The sequence below is a fragment of the Crocodylus porosus genome, unplaced genomic scaffold (genome assembly GCF_001723895.1).
Source record: "Crocodylus porosus isolate Cpor-Errol unplaced genomic scaffold, CroPor_comp1, whole genome shotgun sequence".
NCBI lineage: Eukaryota > Metazoa > Chordata > Crocodylia > Crocodylidae > Crocodylus > Crocodylus porosus.
The window spans coordinates 17,335,395-17,354,710 of NW_017728918.1; the positions used below are offsets into that span (position 1 = coordinate 17,335,395).

The window sequence follows — 19,316 nt, forward strand, 5'->3', positions numbered from 1 at the left end:
TCCTCCAGAATTAAACTGCCGGACACATCATTTCAATGAAATTTCCCAAGAAATTTCCAAATGATTTCTATATTCTGAAAGCATTTTGGATACTCTCCCTTGTACACAAGAATCATCCAGAGGTAAAGAATATTCTGAGACACCCGAGGAGTCCATTCATCTTCACAGTGGCCAATAGCATAAAGATTGTGCAGCTAACAGGATGCAGCTTCTTCAAGCAGCCAGGAATCTGGACTCCACCCATCTTCGGGGCATGTGTAACCAAGCTGTCGGGCAGATGAAGAGAGTAATGTGGGACTTTCAAATGTGTGGCAATGGGAAACAGTGCAAAGTGCACATACAGAATCACTGTAACATGTTGCACTGCTTTGATGAATAAAGTGAAAAAAATGAGGTCTTTCTTGCCTCTCATTACATTTTATTCCTGAATACTTTATGCCTTTAGGCATCCTAATAGCATTTGTTTTCTAGGAGACTGGGGAAATTGTAGCAAGTAACCTTTCTCCTTGTACAAGAGCAAAGATGGGAACAATGACAGGTGAGCAACATCCATTACTGTACTGGTGACTTTATAACAGGTTTTATGTAGAACAAATCAAATGGGTTTTCATATGGGGCATTTCATCCTGGAAGGTTTCACAAACCAATCATATACCATAGTATTAGTACACATCCCACTGTGGAGCAGAGGTAGAAACATTTAGCAAACTATGCACTAGGTAAAGGAGATATTTTGCCAAGATCTTAGTTTGTGTCTCCGGAAGTTGCGGTTTATTTCTTTGCATTGGCTGGAGGGCCACAATTTTATACATGTTGCGTGAAGAATGAAAGGACCCTTTTTAATGATCCATTAATTATGAAGTACAGGCATCATTGCCAACAGGCACACCATCTAATCAACCATGCACTCCATAACTCTTTTTCATACTGTTTTTGATGGGAAATTTCTACTGAGTGGGCTATTATCTATTTTATAAATTAAAGAATAAAAACAAGAAAACAAATAACATCCATAATCCAGATCTGTTCTAAGATTCAGGAAATTTATTTTAGTAACTTAGTCCTAAACTGGAGAACTGTTCTCTTTCTGATGTGTTCTGCTGAACATTAATGCTAATTGTGCATATTCAGAAAAGGGAGAAATAAATTATAGTTCCACCATCTCTCTGCCAAATGGTAACATATTTTGGGAGCCTTGCAGGACAATTTGTTAGGGGAAGACTTGGATGCTGTAATGTAGAATCTGACTTTTTTAAAGCAACTTGTTTATTTATCCTATATTTGTCACTTAACATAGTTAGTCCCAAAAAGCATGCAGGAAATACCTCTTGTAGAAATCTCAGCACAAAAACTACTGCCACCTTCCCAGAAAGAAATCAAATCCAATTGAATCTAGATTAAAGTAGGATGAAATCTCCAGCTGGTTCAAAGAGGTCCACATGAAACCAAATGACAAAATCTAACAATAACTGGGTGTATCTATGTGAGACGCTTACTGTGGAGTTGACTAATTAGCTCTTCAGTAAAACGTCACTGTCTACATGTATGGTGCTATTAGGATGGAGTAAACTAATTAACTCCACTTCAGGATACTACTGCCAGATACAAGTACTATCCTGTGGTGGAGTACTTTACTCCATGCCCAGCCAGCCCAGTCCCCTTCTACATGAGCGTTGCAATGAAGGTGCCTCAGCGTGGGGTCTTCCTGCCAGCTAGCCCCACACTGTAGCAGCTTTGTGCCCCAGCCTGCCCTTCTGCAGCATGTTCAGCCAGGTCAGGGCAGATCTGGGTGGGCAGGCTGACCTCCTGCCAGTTGGGGCTACTCCACCCCAGCTCAACATGCTGTGGCCCTGGGCGCGTGTGTAAATGCTGTGCCTGGGCTCAATAAACTTTGCCATGAACTGGGTTGGAGTTTATTATGTTGCATTAATTTAGCTGGTCTAATAAAAGCTATCACATTTACCCAAAGAACCTCGTCTGAACAGAGGTTTTAACTGACAGTCCTGTTCTCAACACAGCTACAACCAACACCCCCATTTCATGTGTAGATGCACCCACAGAGTATTTATTTCAGTCCATACACTGATCAGGTGGTAAGAAAAAGAACTTGTAAGATTAGCAATTGCTGACTTCTGCCATAAAGCAGTAAAGTTACTGTTTCCAAAACCACCTAAGACTCATTGATTTCCATAGAAATTAGCTAGATCTATTAAAGGACTTAAGCAGAGCATAGATTCCTGTGTCCAGAAGTGTGACACACAAAACTCCCTGCTTAATTGATGTCACAGTTGCCTTGTCTTTTACTTTGAAATGCTCTAGGAGTCCATGATAACCCATCTGTATATGCCCAGAACTGCCCCATTTGTCACACAGCTGAGCAGTGCAGCATCTAGCTCATGCCCAAGCTAAACAGAATACATAAGCTAAGTGTTCCTCTGCCTGCATGGCCTGGTCCAGAACGTATATTACTTCTGGTTCAGGAGGTAATGCACATGGGTAACATGGAGTGTTTCTTCATAATACCATCCCATGTGGTATAGACAAGCCCCTAAGAGCACCTAACTCGTATCTCTAGGACCAGTCTCCGCAAAAAATACATTTCTGGATGCATCTGTGGTAGCTGGTGGTGCTAGCACATTTTATGTGATAGAATAGTGATTAAAATATTTAAATAGTTGGAAACTTGCTTGAATTTTCTCTTCGGTTTGAGGGAGGTCAAACGCATACCTCACTTCTCAGGATACTTTTCTAAAACACCAGGTCACTGACTGTTCTGTGGTGGAAGGGACCTCATCTCAAAGCAGAGAACTCCTTTAGATGCTTACCTGTCTCTAGCACAGAAGATTGTAGATCAGGCAAGGAAGCAAAGAGATTTCAACAATGGTGCCAGCACCAGGAAAATGGAAGGCCCTCTAGCAGAGAATTCAAGATTAGTTGGGCCAGAGGGAGGAAACATGACAGCTGCCCAGTAGTTAAGACAGTCACCTAAGAGGGCAGTGACCTGGGTTGTGATGGGAGTTCAAAGGACTATTTCAACCTTTTTACATAAATGAGTTACTGAATGAAATGTATATGATGTAATACAAATAATAAATAACAAGCACCTGTCTCCTAGAAGAAAGAACGCTGTATATGAATAAAGAAAATTAGAGGGAATACGTGTTTGTCCAGTTCATGAAGACGTCAATGATGATTGAAAAGTTAAGATAATGCCCAGAGGCCTGACTCATCATTATGTTACTCATTTTGTATGTTATAATTCACTGAAGCTACAGATAGAAAATATAGTAGTGGAAGAACAGATGGGCTTCAGAAAGGGCTGTAGCAAAATTAAGCAGATTTGTAATGTGAGAGTAGCCTGTGAAAAAGATATTGAATACCAAGTGGAGCTCTATTAAACTTTATAAGTTTTATAAGATCTTTTGATCATATTTGGCATGAAGCTGTAAGGATAAATATAACAGAACATGTCAGTCTAGGGATTAGGAACATCACCAAATCGCTCCACAGAAACAGTATCATTTCCGCCTGGTATTCTGCATGAAAAATTTGAGCTTAACTTTGGTGTAAGACAAGAGTGCCTCTTCTTTCCTTCTTTTTCAGTCACTTTCTTGACCAAATGATGTCAGATGTACTTGAAAATTTTGAAGGTTCATTGTTGATTGGAGGCAGAAAGAAATATAATCTTAGATTTGCAAATGGTATAGATTTTATAATAGGATGAATAGAAGCACTGGAAGAATCATAGAATTACAGAAAATGAGGGTTCGAAGGGACCTCAGGAGGACATCTAGTCCAACCCCCTGCTTAAAGCAGGATCATCCCCAACTAGATCATCCCAGCCAAGGCTTTGTCTAGTTGGGTCTTAAAAACCTCCAAGAATGGAGATTCCACAACTGCTCTGGGTAACCTGTTCCAGGGCTTTACTACCTTCCTGGTGAGAAAGTTTTTCCTAATATCTAACTGTAGCAGAGGCAAGGGATAAGGCCTTCCAGTGGCAGAGGTATTAACTGACAGCCCTGTTCTCTGTTCCTGTCATGCCTTGGTCTTAAGTGATAGAATGGGGTGAGTGGAGCTGTACTCACTACAGCTGTGCCCTGCCTGCTCTGCAGTGCCCTGCCTGGCGTTCACGCCACTTGAAGTGACATGGAGCCCAGACTCCCTAAACTTCCCTTGATGCAACTTGCGCACACTGCTCCCTATTCTGTCATCTGCCATCACCAAGAACAGCCTAGGTCCAACCTCTTTCAAACCCTGCTCCAGATAGTTGAAGGCTGCTAGTAAATCCCACCTCAGTCTTCTCTTCTGGAGACTAAATAAGCCCAGTTCCCTCAGCCTCTCCTCAGAATCCATGTGCTTCAGCCCCTGAACCATTTTTGTTGCCCTCCACTGGACTGTCTCCAATTTTTTCACATCCTTTTTGTGGTAGGGGGCCCAAAATGGGACATAGTAGTCCAGATGTGGTCTCACCAGTGCTGAACATAGGGGAAGAATTACTTCCCTTGATCTGCTGGCAATGCTCTACCAATGCAACTCGGTATGCTATTAGCTTTCTTCATGACAAGGGCACACTGTTGGCCCATATTTAGCTTTTTCTCCACTGTAACTGCTGGTCCTTTTTTGTAGAGCTGCTGCTTAGCTAGTCAGTTCCCAGCCTATACTGGTGCATAGGATTGTTCTGTACTAAGTACAAGGACTTTGTACTTGTCCTTGTTAAACCTCATGAGATTTCTTTTGGTCCAATACTCCAATTTTTCTAGGTCTCTCTGAATCCTAGCCCTACCCTCCACTTTATCTATTACTCCCCACAGCTTGGTGTCATCTTCAAACTTGTTGAAGGTGCCCTCCTTCCCATCGCCCAGGTCATTGAAGAAGATATTGAACAAAACTGGGCCTAGGACCAACCCGTGGGGCACTCCACATGAGACTGGCTGCCAGGTAGACATTGAGCCATTGATTAGTACACCCTGATCCTGACAGTCCAGCCAGGTTTCTATTCACCTTACAGTCCATTCATCCAACCCATACTTCCTTAGCTTGTTTGCGATAATGTTGTGGGAGATCATATTAAAAGCTTTGCTAAAGTCAAGTGTATCATATCCACTTCTCTCTTCACATCTACAGAGTGTCAGTCATCTCATCACACAAGGCAATCAGGCTGGTCAGGCATGACTTGCCCTTGGTGAATCTATGATGACTGTTTCTAATCATTTTCTTCTCCTCTAAGTGCTTAAAAATGAATTATCTGAGCACCTGCTCCATGATTTTTCCAGGGACTGAGGTGAGGCTGATTGGTCTGTAGTTCCCTGGATCCTCCTTCTTCCCTTTCTTAAAGAAGGGCACTATGTTTGATCTGGTCCAATCATCTGAGACCTCCCTTGATTGTCATGGGTTTTCAAAGATGATGGCCAGTGGCTCTGCAATAACATCAGCCAACTCCCTCAGCACACTTGAGTGTATCCCGTCTGGCCCCATGGAGTTGTACAAATCCAACTTTTCTAAATAGTCCCTATCCTGTTCTTTCACCACTGCTGCCTGCTCACCTCCTCCCAAAACTTTGCTGCCCGGTGCAGTAGTCTGGCAGCTGACCTTTCCTGTGAAGACTGTGGTGAAAAGGCACTGAGTACTTCAGCCTTTCCCACATAAACTGTCACTAGGTTGCCCCCCCGCCCCATTTAGAAAAGGACTCACACTTGCCCTGATCTTCGTCTTGTTGCTAACATACTTGTAGAAACCCTTCTTGTTATTCTTCCTGTCCCTTGCTAGCTGTATCCTGAGTTTGAATGCTAAAGAAGCTGCCAGCAACCTCTTTTAGACATTTTGACGAAGGACTTGTTCAGTGACCTCTATGAATTATAAAAATACTTGGATCTCTATGATGCATTTAATCTGAGGATCCCTGAGCGCCTTGTAGATATAAAGGTCAATATATTCAGAAGTGTCCACTAATAGTTGGTTTCGTTTTCTGGCTCACCCTGAGCCACCTGTGACCTGATTTTCAGAGCTAAGGAAATGCTTAACTTTCATCAAACTTAAGGAAGTTCATCCCCTTTTCTGAAAAATCCTTACTATCTCGGGTTGGACAACCAAATTTGAAAACTCCCCAAATCAGCAGAAAATGTTCATGTCTCTTATATTATCTAGGCATCGGTTCAATCAGCTTTAAAAAACTCTCTGCTTCTACACCAGTTTAACATGCACAGCAATGCTAAAATTAATGGGAAGAATTTTTAAAGAATACTATATTGAAATGTATTCTGACTTACCTTCATTCTCGGTGTCATGCCAATGACCCAAGTCAGATTTGGGCCGCAACACCAGGGTAAACATCTCCACTCTTACAAAAAGGTATTTTAAGATCAATAATTACCCACTGTGTGACTTGAGGTGTGACGCTGGTGACTTCTTCAAGATCCTAAAAAGCCCTGTTATTTGAGTTACCTAGTTAAATAGAGTTACTGGTTACTGGTTAATAAAGCTACAATCATAGGGAAATCTCAAAAGGATTTAGAGATTCGATCTGAATAAGCATATAAATGATTGGAAACTCATCTGAGTTATTTAAATACCTTTGCTCTTTACTACGGGGATGGGAAAAATTCACGACAGCATTCTTATTAGCTTTCTGTTCAGATAGAGCGTAATGCATGAATTGCTGCTGGTCTTGTAACAGGTCAAGCATAATGTTTGAAGCTGCTGCCACGAAATGAAGAGCCTTGCAAAAGTGTTGATGCCTTTGGAATTTCAGAAATGATTGTGTTTTGATTTTAGTTTCACATGTGAAAGTTCAGGTAAAAAGGAGGCACTATAGACTGGTTAGCCTCTCTTTGACACCAGGGAAGTTACTGAAGCATATCATACAGAAGTCCATTTGCATGCATCTGGAGAATGAAAAGGCTGATCACATGCAACCAGCATGGGTGTAGTAAGAATAAATCATGTCAAACAAACCTGATTTCCTTCTTTGACAAAGTAACTACTTGGGTGGATGAAGGGAATTCTGTGGGCATAATGTATCTGGATTTGAGCAAGGCCTTTGATAAAGACCCACATGACCTTTTCATAAATAAATTGGAGAAATGTGAACTAGACAAAATTAGTATAGGGTCAATAGACAACTGACACAATAGCCACAAGCAAAAGGTCATTATAAATGGATGTTCATTACTCATATTTCTTGGTGGGACATTGGTATTGGGGTTCACCAAACACATTTAATACACAATTTATTCTATTTTGTATTAATAGAGATGGACCCAGCTGACAAAACCCCTGAATTTTCAAGAACTTGTGATTAATTAGAAATATGCACAGGTTTTATCATGTCTATATGTGGTTAAATAATCCTCAAAAATCTGGGAAAGTTTGGCCTGAAATTTGGTCTCAGTTTTACTAATAAATAAGTGGCTTACACCTAAAAGAGTGTAATCGTTTCTATTTCAAAGGATCCCAAAAGGCCATATTATAACCACATACAAATAGTATAATGTACCTTATATGCAGAAGGACTCACATACTATATAGAGGCTTATACCCACCTCAGTCTATGAAAGAGGCATCACTGGTGTTTTGTTTAAAGGCAGCCTGTATGTTTTTAAATCACCCTTTACCACAGTATGAATGAAACCCCCCTAAAAGTATGTAAAAGACACTGACAAAGTGCATCCATCTTAAATTTTATCATGTCCATTATGTTACTCAAGGTATAAATATATGTTGCCACATGAAGTGGATCGCCTGACTTGGGTATGTCCACAGCCATGTCTCTGTTAGTGGGGGGCACTGACTTACCCTGCTTATGGAGATGAACCTTGGAGATGCTGGGGGCATGTCTCTGTAAGCGGGCAAAGCCAGGAAGGTGATTCCAGAGCTTGAAGGGCCTGATCCTGCATGGGAATTCCCAGAGCACACAGGACTGGGCTTCTCAAGCCATGGGAGTGCCTGCCCAGGGTGGCTAGAGAGTTTGGGCAGCCCCAGGCAGCCTGCACTCTCCAGCCATAAGGGAAATAAATGTCTGCCACAATAAAAGTTACACAAATTATTACTCCCTTTGGAGCATTTATGGCTTGACAAACAGTATGACTGTCTATTTGCTTTTGCTTTGTGCTGCCATAAGAATGGTATGGCGTCACAAAATCAATGTCTGTTTCCAGTCTCAGAGTCAAGTAGTTTCAAATCAAGACTCCAGTTCATAATTCCTGTAGTCCTATACTGGTAATTGTTACTGGAACAAGATGGCTATACTTAGGCAAGTAGAAGTCATGCAATGTTTCTGTTTAATTTTCTTGGCAGTAGTGGTGAAAATTCTAGACTGAAATGATATTGTATGACGGCTGAACCAACAGTCTGGCTAAATAGAGCATTTTCCCTCACTTCTGGCTGTCTGGATCAATTTCTGAGTAGTTAACTAACCAAGAATAAGCCTGATTCTGATATCTTCCTGTACTTGTTTACACTAATGAAGCTCCTTTGACTTCAGAGAAGTTATTCCTACTTTACAAGACTATGAGAGCCTCAGCTGTAGGCTCTACATAAACAGCTGTAGCTGCAGGGAAAGGATTTGGCCCTTTTCTCTAAACAAAGGCAGAAGTGAAGCTGAAGTCTGATCATATTGGTCCCTCTCTCTCATCTGAAAATTTACGTTTGCACTTTGTTCACTTTAAAAGGGATAAAGAAAATAATTCCATAAATTCTGCACCACGTTCCAACATTATTTACCGTAAGAAGTGTACACAGTCAAGCTAAGGAATGCTGAGGTCCACCTGTAAAATTATTTGTCCCCATAAGCAACAATGACAGGCATATGTTCAACATCATTTTGGGCCCAGTTTCTGTGGCACAGAACCAAAGTAAACACAGGTTTCTGATGTAATTGTTGATATTAGTTGAGTTAGTGCAATTCAGTCATAGCTGTGTGAAACATTTTATTTGGATCAGCCCTTAACTAGCACTAGGAGAGGTTGCCTACCTGGCAAGTCAGCTACAGTAGCTTGTTTTCACAAAGTTCTCCAAGTTCTGTACTCTGTGGAGAATATCAAAACATTTTAAAGTACAAGACATGATCCTTCTCTAACTTACACCTGAGCAAATCGGGGTCACTCTTAGCAAAGCCCTTGTAGCTACTAAATGTAAGAAGCATATTAAACCTGCTGTACTTAGGGTTTCCATCCTTGGCATAAAACTCAGAAAGACATAAGCCTATAGCAAGGGACTCGTGTTCCTCTCTCCTGTTCTTCTCTCCTGCTCTCTCTGATACTGGCACCAGAAAATGACACAATTTGTGCACTTTAATGTGCATCAGCCTATTTAAATGCACATTAAAGCATTACTAAAATATGCTATTTTGTTAATGTGCATTAAAATAGGCTAATGCACATTAAGAGTCACTTAAAGGGTATTTTTACACATGCTTCAAGGGTGGGGGGAGACAGCCCTTTAATTAGAGCCACTCTAATTAAAGTGCCACAGTGTCTTGTACATTAGCATCTCTGCACTTCAAAACGGCAGCTGCAAGCACTTGAACTTAAGCTTTAGCTCAAGTGCCCCCACCACCATTTGGAAGTACAGGGATGCTAATACATGAGATGCAGGAGGTTGCTGGAGTGTGGTAATTACCATGCTCCAGCAGACTCAATTAATCAAGTCTGCTCTGAAATGTTGTAATTACAATGTGTCAGAGCACACTCCATGCTCATGAACAAGCACCCAAAAACTGTGCTCTATAGTTGATGCACATTAAGGCAGGCTAATGCACATTTTCATAGAACTTCATAATTTATTTAACTGCACAGTAGATTTAATACACATTAACTAAAGCACGTTAATGAACATGTAGATGCGCCCACTACTGTGTAGCAGTAAAAATAATGGTGACAATTCTGACAGTGCTTCACCAACACTGTGTGACACCAAAATTGGTCTTTTATAATGGTACTGATGCATAAACTAAGTGCTGTAATGCAAATGCCTGGAAACAGGGAAAATATAAGAGAGTAGAATATATGGCCTTTTCTTTCATTGGCAGTGACAATGGTTTTACATTTTCAAGTTTCTTTTTCAAGAAAAAATCAGAGTTACAACAGTTAGAATAAGAGAGGGAGGGTAACTGCTGGATCTGTTAAAGTCAATGGAAACTCTTCTGTTTGACTTCAGTACCATCAGAAATTCACTGAACTCTGGAAGGGATATAAATCCTTATGCTTCAGGTGATTGGTCTATTAAGTAATAACTCAGTTGTAAATAAGCAATGCTGGGTGTAAAGAAAATTTCCCTGTGGTAGTTTATTCCTTAGCTTCCCATGACTCAGTTTCCTGCACTTTGTTTTGGAGCAGCTGGTATGGACCACTGTCACAGATATTCTTCTGATGTAATCTAGCCCATCACTAGAAATTTAGATGAAAAAACAAGAAAGTGGAGGGAGGATGTCAGTAGTCATATTACTGGATTTTCAGGCTCAGAGGCTACCTCTGGGTATGACCTATGGAAAAAGGAGCATGTTTTAACCACAGGTTCAGCAGTTCAGAGCATCTCAGAATAGAGGAGCCACTGTTAGAGACTTGGACAGGCACTCCCAGTCTGGTTTTAAATATACCACACACTTTTCTTGGGTGAATGTTCTGCAGATCCATTGGCAACATGCTCTACATGGTAGTTGGTATTCAAACTACAGGCTCCTGAGCTGATCTCACATTCACAGAAGGTATTTACAGAAGGCCTCATCAAAATTCCATTGAGTTAATTTTCCTTCCTAGGCTGAGGTCAATCTCATAGATTATCACCCACGCTGGAAAGAGGCAAAGCTTGAATAATCACAGTACCTAGCTGTTAAACTGTACTGTAATCTTCAGAGCTCAGCTCTGGGCCTGATTCTTTCAAAAAGAAGGATATTATGCTTAATGTTGCGTGCCCCTGGGGGCTGGGGGGGCACGGCGACTGCCTGCAGGTGGTGGTGGCAGCGGTGGGGTGTAGTGGCGGTGAACAGGGAGCTCCCACAGGTAGCCGCAGTGGTGTTGGTGGTGGGGGACAGGGGTAAGTGCTGACTGCCTGCATGCACTGCCAGCAGCATTGGTGGTGCTTCTGTTAGGGGTTGCATCTCAGGGGGTGCACATGCACCCGCATGGACCCTCTACGCATTGCCAATGATATTATGCCAGATTTACAGATGGGGAAACTGAGGCATAGGGAAGTGAAGTGATTTTTTCCAGGTAACTCAGCATGCCAATAGTAAAGCCATGCACAAAACAGTGCCTAAATCTCAGTCCAGGGCTCTGTTCAATAGGCCACCTTGTCTTTCTAGAGGATCAGTACTGTCCCAAAATTATAACAACAAAATAATTGAGAGGAGTTGATTATTAAGTTGTTTTTCTACTTAGAACATCTTTACCATGAGACCTGGATGTATATTTTTGGTGATCAGTAAATTCCTCACGAAAATAGAGTTATTTTTAAATTTTTAAAATTAATCACATTTGGCAATTTTTTTGTTCAATTAAAGAAAAAAATCTGAAAAGTCAAAGTTTATTTTGGTACATATTTTTAAAAGGTTGACTTTTCATTTCAAAATAGCATGGAATGAACATGGGCACAGGTGGATTTATAATAAAGGCGGGGGGGGGTAGATGGTGTAGTGCATTATCACACACAACACAACACACATTTTTTTTCCAGTTAAAAAGAAATTAGAAGCTTTACTAATAAGTAAGGGCCTAGGTATATATTATTCCGGTTAAGATTGGAGGGGAAAAATCTTATTGGAATGTGCATTAATTTGATAGATCATATATTATATATAAAAACATAACAAACAGCAAAAACAATCCAAAGGTGTTGTTTCATTGGTCCTGGACTCATTATAGTTACAAGTACATCTCTTTTTCAGATTCATAAAACAAAATCAGGCATTCTTGAGCATCTGAGCAGTGCCTCTCGTGTTTCATTGAGAGTGATTTCCACACCTGAGCTAATGTTCATCTGAGTTAATATTTCCACACCTGAGTTAATGTTCATAGCTAGAGGTAAAAAACAGTCCACAAGGTTATGAAATGGGAGGTCCATTGTTGGACTAGCTAATAGACAGCGACGTTGTAGAAGTCTAAATGGAGTAGTGGAACCATTTAAAAGCATCTCAAAAGAAAGAGGGTCAGTACCACCTGTGAAATGGAGAGTTTAGAAAGATGATAACCAAACAAATTATAATGAGCCTTTATATCAATTGACTCCCTCACTGCTGCCTGAATATAAATGCGACTGCCACTGCTAGGCAGTTATCTTTAAACTTTGAATGGACGAGGAATCAAAAGGTGGTGCAAGTGCACCACCACTGGGTCCACCTCTAAACATGAGTTGCTGTTACTTCTATTTGTATATACCTGGAAGGTGCTCAGATACTGTACTAACTGGGATCCCTATATACACCCAGATCTACATTGCATTTGTATTTACAGTTACAGAAGCAAACACAAGTGCTGTCAATAGTAGAACCAGTGTAATTACTCCAAAACCAATACTTTTCTGATGGTAAATGAAACAGGAATTCTTTAATGTGTTCTCATGTGTTTAGCTAACACTATGCATTGACATTTCTTGTGCAGAACCAGAGAGCATAGTATATTTCAATATCTTCATATTATTTACAGAAAGGCTGCCAATTACCTAACAGATAAACAGGCATTTTAGACACATATGGCTAACACTGAAAGTCATCTTTTACATGTTCTTTATAACATTGTACAGGTGGCTCAATCATTGAAAACAACTTGTGCTATTCCAGATAAATTATCATGCAAATAAACAATAGTGACCTTCTGCCATAAAGAGGAAAAAACAATCATTATATTTGTATGTGTTCTTTCCTTCTCTTCACTTCAATCAAATCCTTCTGTGAATCAAGATAACTTATCCTTGTAGCATTTTAAACAACAAAAAAGGACATCTGGAAACAGATTATCTGAGCACAAACTGTACAACAAAAGTCTGTGAATCTCACAGTAATCATGCTTTCTGGGTTCCTGGAAAGCAGACATTTTATGCCAAAATTACTAAACTAGCATGCTTCTTCGCTATGTCTCCTCCAAGCCTATTTGTTTGTGAATTGAAGGCACTTGAAAAAAATTGGTTCTAAAACCTTAGATTTAAACACAGCTAGCTCACACATTTAAAAAGATTTTCCCTGGTGTGGGTGTGGCCTTAGCTGAGGCATCTAACTAGCCCCTACTCTTCTATTTTTTGAAAATAATACTTTGTTGTTTCCTCCTCCTTTCGTTATTTTTTTAATTTTTGGACATAATGGAACAGAAATATGAAGTGAAAACTTCAGTCATAACCACTGTGATTTAAGCCTTTAATAGAACACTTAATAAAACCAGGGATTTTGCCACGTCCTTGGTGAAAATCATCCCCCAAACAAAAGAATGGAGAATGAGTAAGAGAAAGTCAGAAATGAGGAGGGAGGACAGTTTGGAAGAGGCTATATAACACTGATGGAGGCACAGCAGTTCAGGGCACGTATATTCTCAGGCTTTATAAGAATTGTTTTCTTTGCCAACATGAGACTACGTTACCTCTAAAAAAATTAGAATTTAGAAAGGGTTTCTCTGCCAGAGGATGAAATGGAGTCCGGTGCAGGACACAAGTTCAGGCACACTGCCACCACTTGAGGACCTAGGGAGCAAACACAGCAAGCCTGATCTTTGAGTGCTGTAGATGTGGCATACAAGGCTGCAGTACTGAAATCAGAGCCCCCAAAAGATGGAGGGAAAGCGGGGAGGGACCACTGGGATTTCAGGGCGTGTCAAAAAAGTCTTAGTGAGTTTGTCATGCCCTCCACCATCTGATGCCAAGGATATTGATGGGACAAGCCTGGAGAGAGTCATAGGAACCCATGAGCATTGGAATTAAGTAATACTGGGTGCATCTGACACGTGCGATTAATGTGAAGCAAGCAACTCTGGTACATACCAAACCAGAGTTTATTGCTCCGAGGTGCCACATTTACACATATGCCTGGGACCACAACACACTGAGCAGAGTTGGGGCAGCCCAGAGGGTCAGCATGCCAGCCTGGGGCTGCTCTGACCTGGCTCAGTGGGCTGTGGCGGGGCTGGCTGGGGCATGAAGGTGCTTCAGTGTGAGGGCTGGTCAGCGGGCAGCCCCAGCACTGAGGCACCCTTGTGCCCCAGTCAGCCCTGCCACTTTCTACATGTGTTGCTGTGCATGAAATAACACTGCTGTAGGACAGTACTTGTATTTACAAGTACTAATTTACACCAGTCTTTATTAGTTTACTGTGGTCTAATAGGGCCACATGTATAGACACTGAGACTTTACTGCGGAGCTGTTCAGGGAGCTCTGGAGAAAACGTCTCGTGCAGGTGTACCCAATGTGTAGATATTTGTGCTATGATCACCATTTTTCACATGGGGAAATGGAAAAGGTCATGTGCCTTTCTGTGTCACACAGGTTTATTGTTATTATTTTTTTTTAATCAGAGCCAGAAAAAGAACCCAGACACCTTGACACAAAGTCCTTTGAGGACCAGGATTTGGATGTTCATGAGGGGGTCCATACTCCGTTCAGTCCCATAGTCTATTCACTTACATTAAATAGATATGACTATTCATTCCTAAGGAGAGCTGATGGATCTACTGAGGCTATGCTGCAAAAACTTCACTGATCTTTGTTAATTGTCCTTTGGATTGCAAACATGGATAGCATTGATGCTGTTGTGGCTTTTCTGTTTCTATTCACTGAACAACTTCTGCTGTGATTGTTGAATATCAACATTAATTTTAAAAAGCAGGGGGAGAAGAGGGAAGGAAGGGATATTTTTTTTACCAAGAAATTTTTGTAAGGACTGAGTCTCTCACTTACCCACTCCCCTCAGTTCATACATTCAAGTCACTTTGTAGTACACAATTGAATTCATTTTTAAAAATGCATTCACTCCGTTGAACTTCCATTTTATTATGTGGATACCAGGTGGATGAGTGCTTTTAAGAAATTATTTTTGCAGTTGTGTTTTTGCAATTGTTTTCCTCCTGGATTTATATTCCACATACCAATCTTTATTAATGGAGAGAGAAAAATGTAAAAATATAAAGGTCCTGCTCTTTCCTTAGTGCTCATTTTGGAGTTGTATCAGGGGTATACTGAACAACCAGGTTTTAAGCCATGAACTTATGAACTGATGATTTTATGAAATCCAACTCTCACTGTTATTATAATATAATCCTCATTCACTTCATCACCCAATTTTTCTGTAAAGGCAGAACTCACTTTTTTTTCCTGTATGGAGACATGGACATCTATGCTTAGCTCCATTCATCCTACTCCGAGGCAAACACCTAATGCTCAGATAGGCAGTAACTGAATATGAGCAACTCCTGTTGATGCTAGTGGGTGGAAGCTGCTCACATTCAATAAGTGTATATCAAATCCCAAGATGACAATGCATTTGGTCCTCCCATCTGCTTCCCAACAGCAAACTATAAAGCTGTCTCTGGCTCTTTAATTAAGGAGTGAAATGTCTAGCCATTTTCATTTTTTAAAGCAAGGAGAAATGGAAGGTATTATTAATTTACAGTGGCTTTCTTTGTGAAATTGATGCATTTCCATCAACCCTTCCATCTCGTAGTTTGCAGGTAATATATTGTCAATGCTACCCCAGTGGCAAACATTTTTAAAAGCAGCAGATTATGAGAATTTAGAAGCCCACAAACACTTCGCTCACTCATGCTCTACTTAGGGACAGTCATTAATACAATTAAAGCTTGCTCTTAGTCCTGTCATGCAGGTGGACAAAACTTGCCTGAAAGCCCTTAGTTACGTTATAAGCCAACAAAAAAAGCCATGGCATACATCACCAGATGGCACTGTGATACATAGTCTTGGAAGTTCTTTTTCTTTAGTACACAAGAAGTGTTCAGGCTTTCAAGGAATGCTTTATTGTTGTTAATTTGGGAATGAATGGCTTTTTGGAGGAAGTACAATGTAGGGGTGTAGATGCAAATGTAGTTTTTAAATTCTTAGTCTCCACTAAGGCAATCATACTCCCAAGATGACGTGGCAGTGTTGGCAAATCTCCTGATATGGATGAGAAGAGTGCTTCTGTCAGCTTCACTTCTGTTGCCTGAGGAGGTGGTGTAGCTATGCTATTACAGAAACCTCTTTTAGCATACGCTGGATCCATTACTATGGAAGTGGCAGAAACCCTGCAGTGTACCCCAGCCTCCAGTGTTGTATTAACTGCTTTAATTCAAGAACCAGGGCAGGGGAGGTATAAATGAAACCATTTACATTAAATACACTCAGTCTCCACATCACTGCATTCTCATCCACCAAAAAAGCTGATCTGCATCTACCACTTAGCAGAAAAAGATATTGAAGTCCATCCTCAAAGTACAACTTGTCCTGAAATTTAGTTAATACAACTGCTACATCTTGGGGCTTGATTAGTTCATGGACTTCAAAGGAACTTGAGACTGAAAACTGGGATTCTGAACAATCCAGATGCACATCTGGTTCAGGGGGTTGGTTTAGCCACACGGTTCTCATCCATAATCACACTCAAGAACATACAAGCATTAAAAAAAATCCCAAAAGTGTGATTTTTGGAAGTTAATGCATTTTCCCATTTTGTGCATTCTGGGATTTGAATATTGAGGGTACCCTTTTTTTAGGGGAGCACCAATAGAGATTTTGGGGACCAATACCAATAGCTATTTTTTAAGAAGGCATATTGGCCAATACTGATCTGATTTCTGATACAGCTGTGTCCAGCGGGTAAGTCTGTTGTGGTGGAAGGGGAAGGGGGAGAGAAGGGGCATGGGCGGGATGGCAGACCAATGTCCCCTGGGGTGAGGGAGGGAGTGGGACTGGGAGGAAGGGCAGGGTGTGGGATGGGGCCATGGTATGTCTGGAGAGTGTGTGTGTGTTGGGGGGTGGCTCCTGCCACTGAGCGAGCTGCCAGGAGGGCATGGTGGGGGTGCCCCCCAGATCTGTGTGAAGTGGAGTAGGTTGGGCTGCGACTGTAGGCTGCGGCCGGGGCTGTGTTGGGCTCTTCCTGGAGGGGGCTGGGCTGGGCTGTGCTCGGGGTGAGCAGTGATGGCGCTGGAAGGGGGGCTATGGTAGGGCTCTGGCAAAATTTGGAGTGGCTGCAGCCCCCCCCATAGCCTCCTCCTAGTACTGACGCTGCCCACCCCAACCACAGCCTGGCTCAGTCCCTACCAGGAAGAGCTCAGCTTGGCTTCAGCCCCAGCCCCAGCCCCAGCCCACAGCTGCAATCTGCCTTGCCCCCACCAGGAAGAACCTGGTGCAGCCTCGGTCCCAGCCCACAGCTGCAGCTTCCCCTTCCCCACTGCATGCAGATCTGGGGGCACCCCCTCATGCCTTCCCAGGGTGCACACAGTGGCAGGAGCTCCCCCGCAACCTGTGCTCTCTGGACAAGCCAAAGCTCCATCCCATGTCTTGCCCCACCCCAGCTGGGCAGCAACTGCTTCAGCCATAGCCCCACTCCCTCCCTCACCATGGGGGGCATTGATTCCCCCCCCGACACACTCCTTCCAGCAAAACAGACTTACCATCTGCATGCAGCTTTCCAAGTTGCTGGGCTGCGCTCCTCACTGCCTGCGTGCTGTGCTGCAGCTGCGTGACTGCATGGGCATTAATCAGACAAATTATTAGCCACATCAGGCCTATTTCTGATATAGTCAGTTTTCTTTATATTGGTGCCAATCTGATATCGGACCAATGTATCAGTGCACCTCTACTTGTTTTACATTTTCAAGTTTCAATCCACAACCATGAGGTCAGTCTCTCAATAATGAAAGCTGCAGTGCCTGCTGAATCATATTACTCTAGGAATTGGGGTTTTAAGAAGCATCTCAAATTTCAGGAGACTTGTAAAAAAAAGCCAAACACTGGAACAAGGGTCTTCAGCTTTGGATCTAGACTATCATTGTTCTTTGGCCTTGGTTTACCTCTTCCCAAGCCATATGAATTTCAGGCAGAATGAAAATGGGTCTGAATTTCAGGGATCCATGAAGCCTCCAACAGATGAATGAAGATGCATTTTTCTTTCATTGGGGAGGACCTACAGATGCCTTACAATTTGATAAACTGTCTAAGACTCACCTCACTCAGTCCAGTCCTGAAATTCAGCCAACTCTAGGGTACGATACAACAGCAAAAGAAGAGGTAACATTGTGCATAATGGTTTAGGACAGGAAATAAGGAACAAGAGGCTTATACCAATGGAATCCCCAAGGATCATAAAAATGCCCTGTGCTTCCTAGAGCTGGTAAGAAAAAAATTCCAGTATAAAATGAATTTTCACATAATACATATTTCCTACAATATGGTTTAATCTTGTTGATTTTCCCCCATTTTTTAACAAAAGTACATGGGGGATTTTGTAGAGGAACTGGAAAACTTATAAGAAAGAAAACATGAAAATGTTCATTCCTTTTGATACCTTTGGTAGGAAATAATATTTTTCAATCAGCTATAACATCTACCTGGCTACTGACCTGGGGAAAAGGATGTTACTGTACTTTCTCACATATAAAAACACCCCTGAATAAACTATGCACCTGATTTTTGAAAGACAGAATGAAGGTAAAAAAATACTTTCTTGCGGCTCTGCTTGGTGGTGGAGGTTGGGGCAAGGGAGAGGTGTTTACAGACAGCAGCTAGAGAGGTCTGGGGTTGCATAGAGACATTTAGGATGGTTAGGGGGAGGCTATATTAAATTCAAAATGGCCACCCAATCTAAGGTAAGTAAGGATGGGTGGCTAGTGGGGGATGCTTGTGGGGTTTGAGGGACAGGTTCCAGGTGGGATCAAGGGAATTGGGGATCAGTCAGGGCCTGTGGGGAGTGTCAGGGTTGGGGCAGGCAGGACCTGCAGGGGGTTGGTGGGGTTCAGGAGGGTTTGGTGAGATCAGGGAGGCTACCAGGGTGGAGATCAGGGAGGCTTGGGGGATGAAAGATTTCTCCCCCATCTGCCAGAACCAGGGTTATTTTTAGCACCCCCAACCCTCACCACAGACTTTATTTCAGGGATCTGTGCAAGATGTCTATGATCAATCAAAAGTATGTAAATACCGACACTTATCATTCAAAAGTGTGCACTCAAAATTTTCAAAGAGTCTTTACCTTTATTCAGAATTTTTTAGGGGTCCATAAATGGAAAAAAAAGGGTTAAAAACTGTTGTTCTAGATTGATAGGATCACAGCTCAAATTGATATTGAAAGATAAGCACCTAGTCTAAGACCTGTGCAATCTCCTCAAGTTCTCCGTGGTGAAGGGGTAAACATACTA

The 19,316-nt window shown here is 41.8% G+C and overlaps 1 long non-coding RNA gene across 1 annotated transcript; it reads right to left on the reverse strand.

Moving 5' to 3' along the window:
- Positions 1–21: 21 nt before the first annotated feature.
- On the reverse strand, positions 22–19,092 carry LOC109311624. Its single transcript, XR_002101551.1, has 3 exons — positions 18,130–19,092; positions 8,969–9,022; positions 22–266 (listed from the first exon to the last, which is right to left on the reverse strand). It is a non-coding gene; the product is annotated as an uncharacterized LOC109311624 (long non-coding RNA).
- Positions 19,093–19,316: the final 224 nt, after the last annotated feature.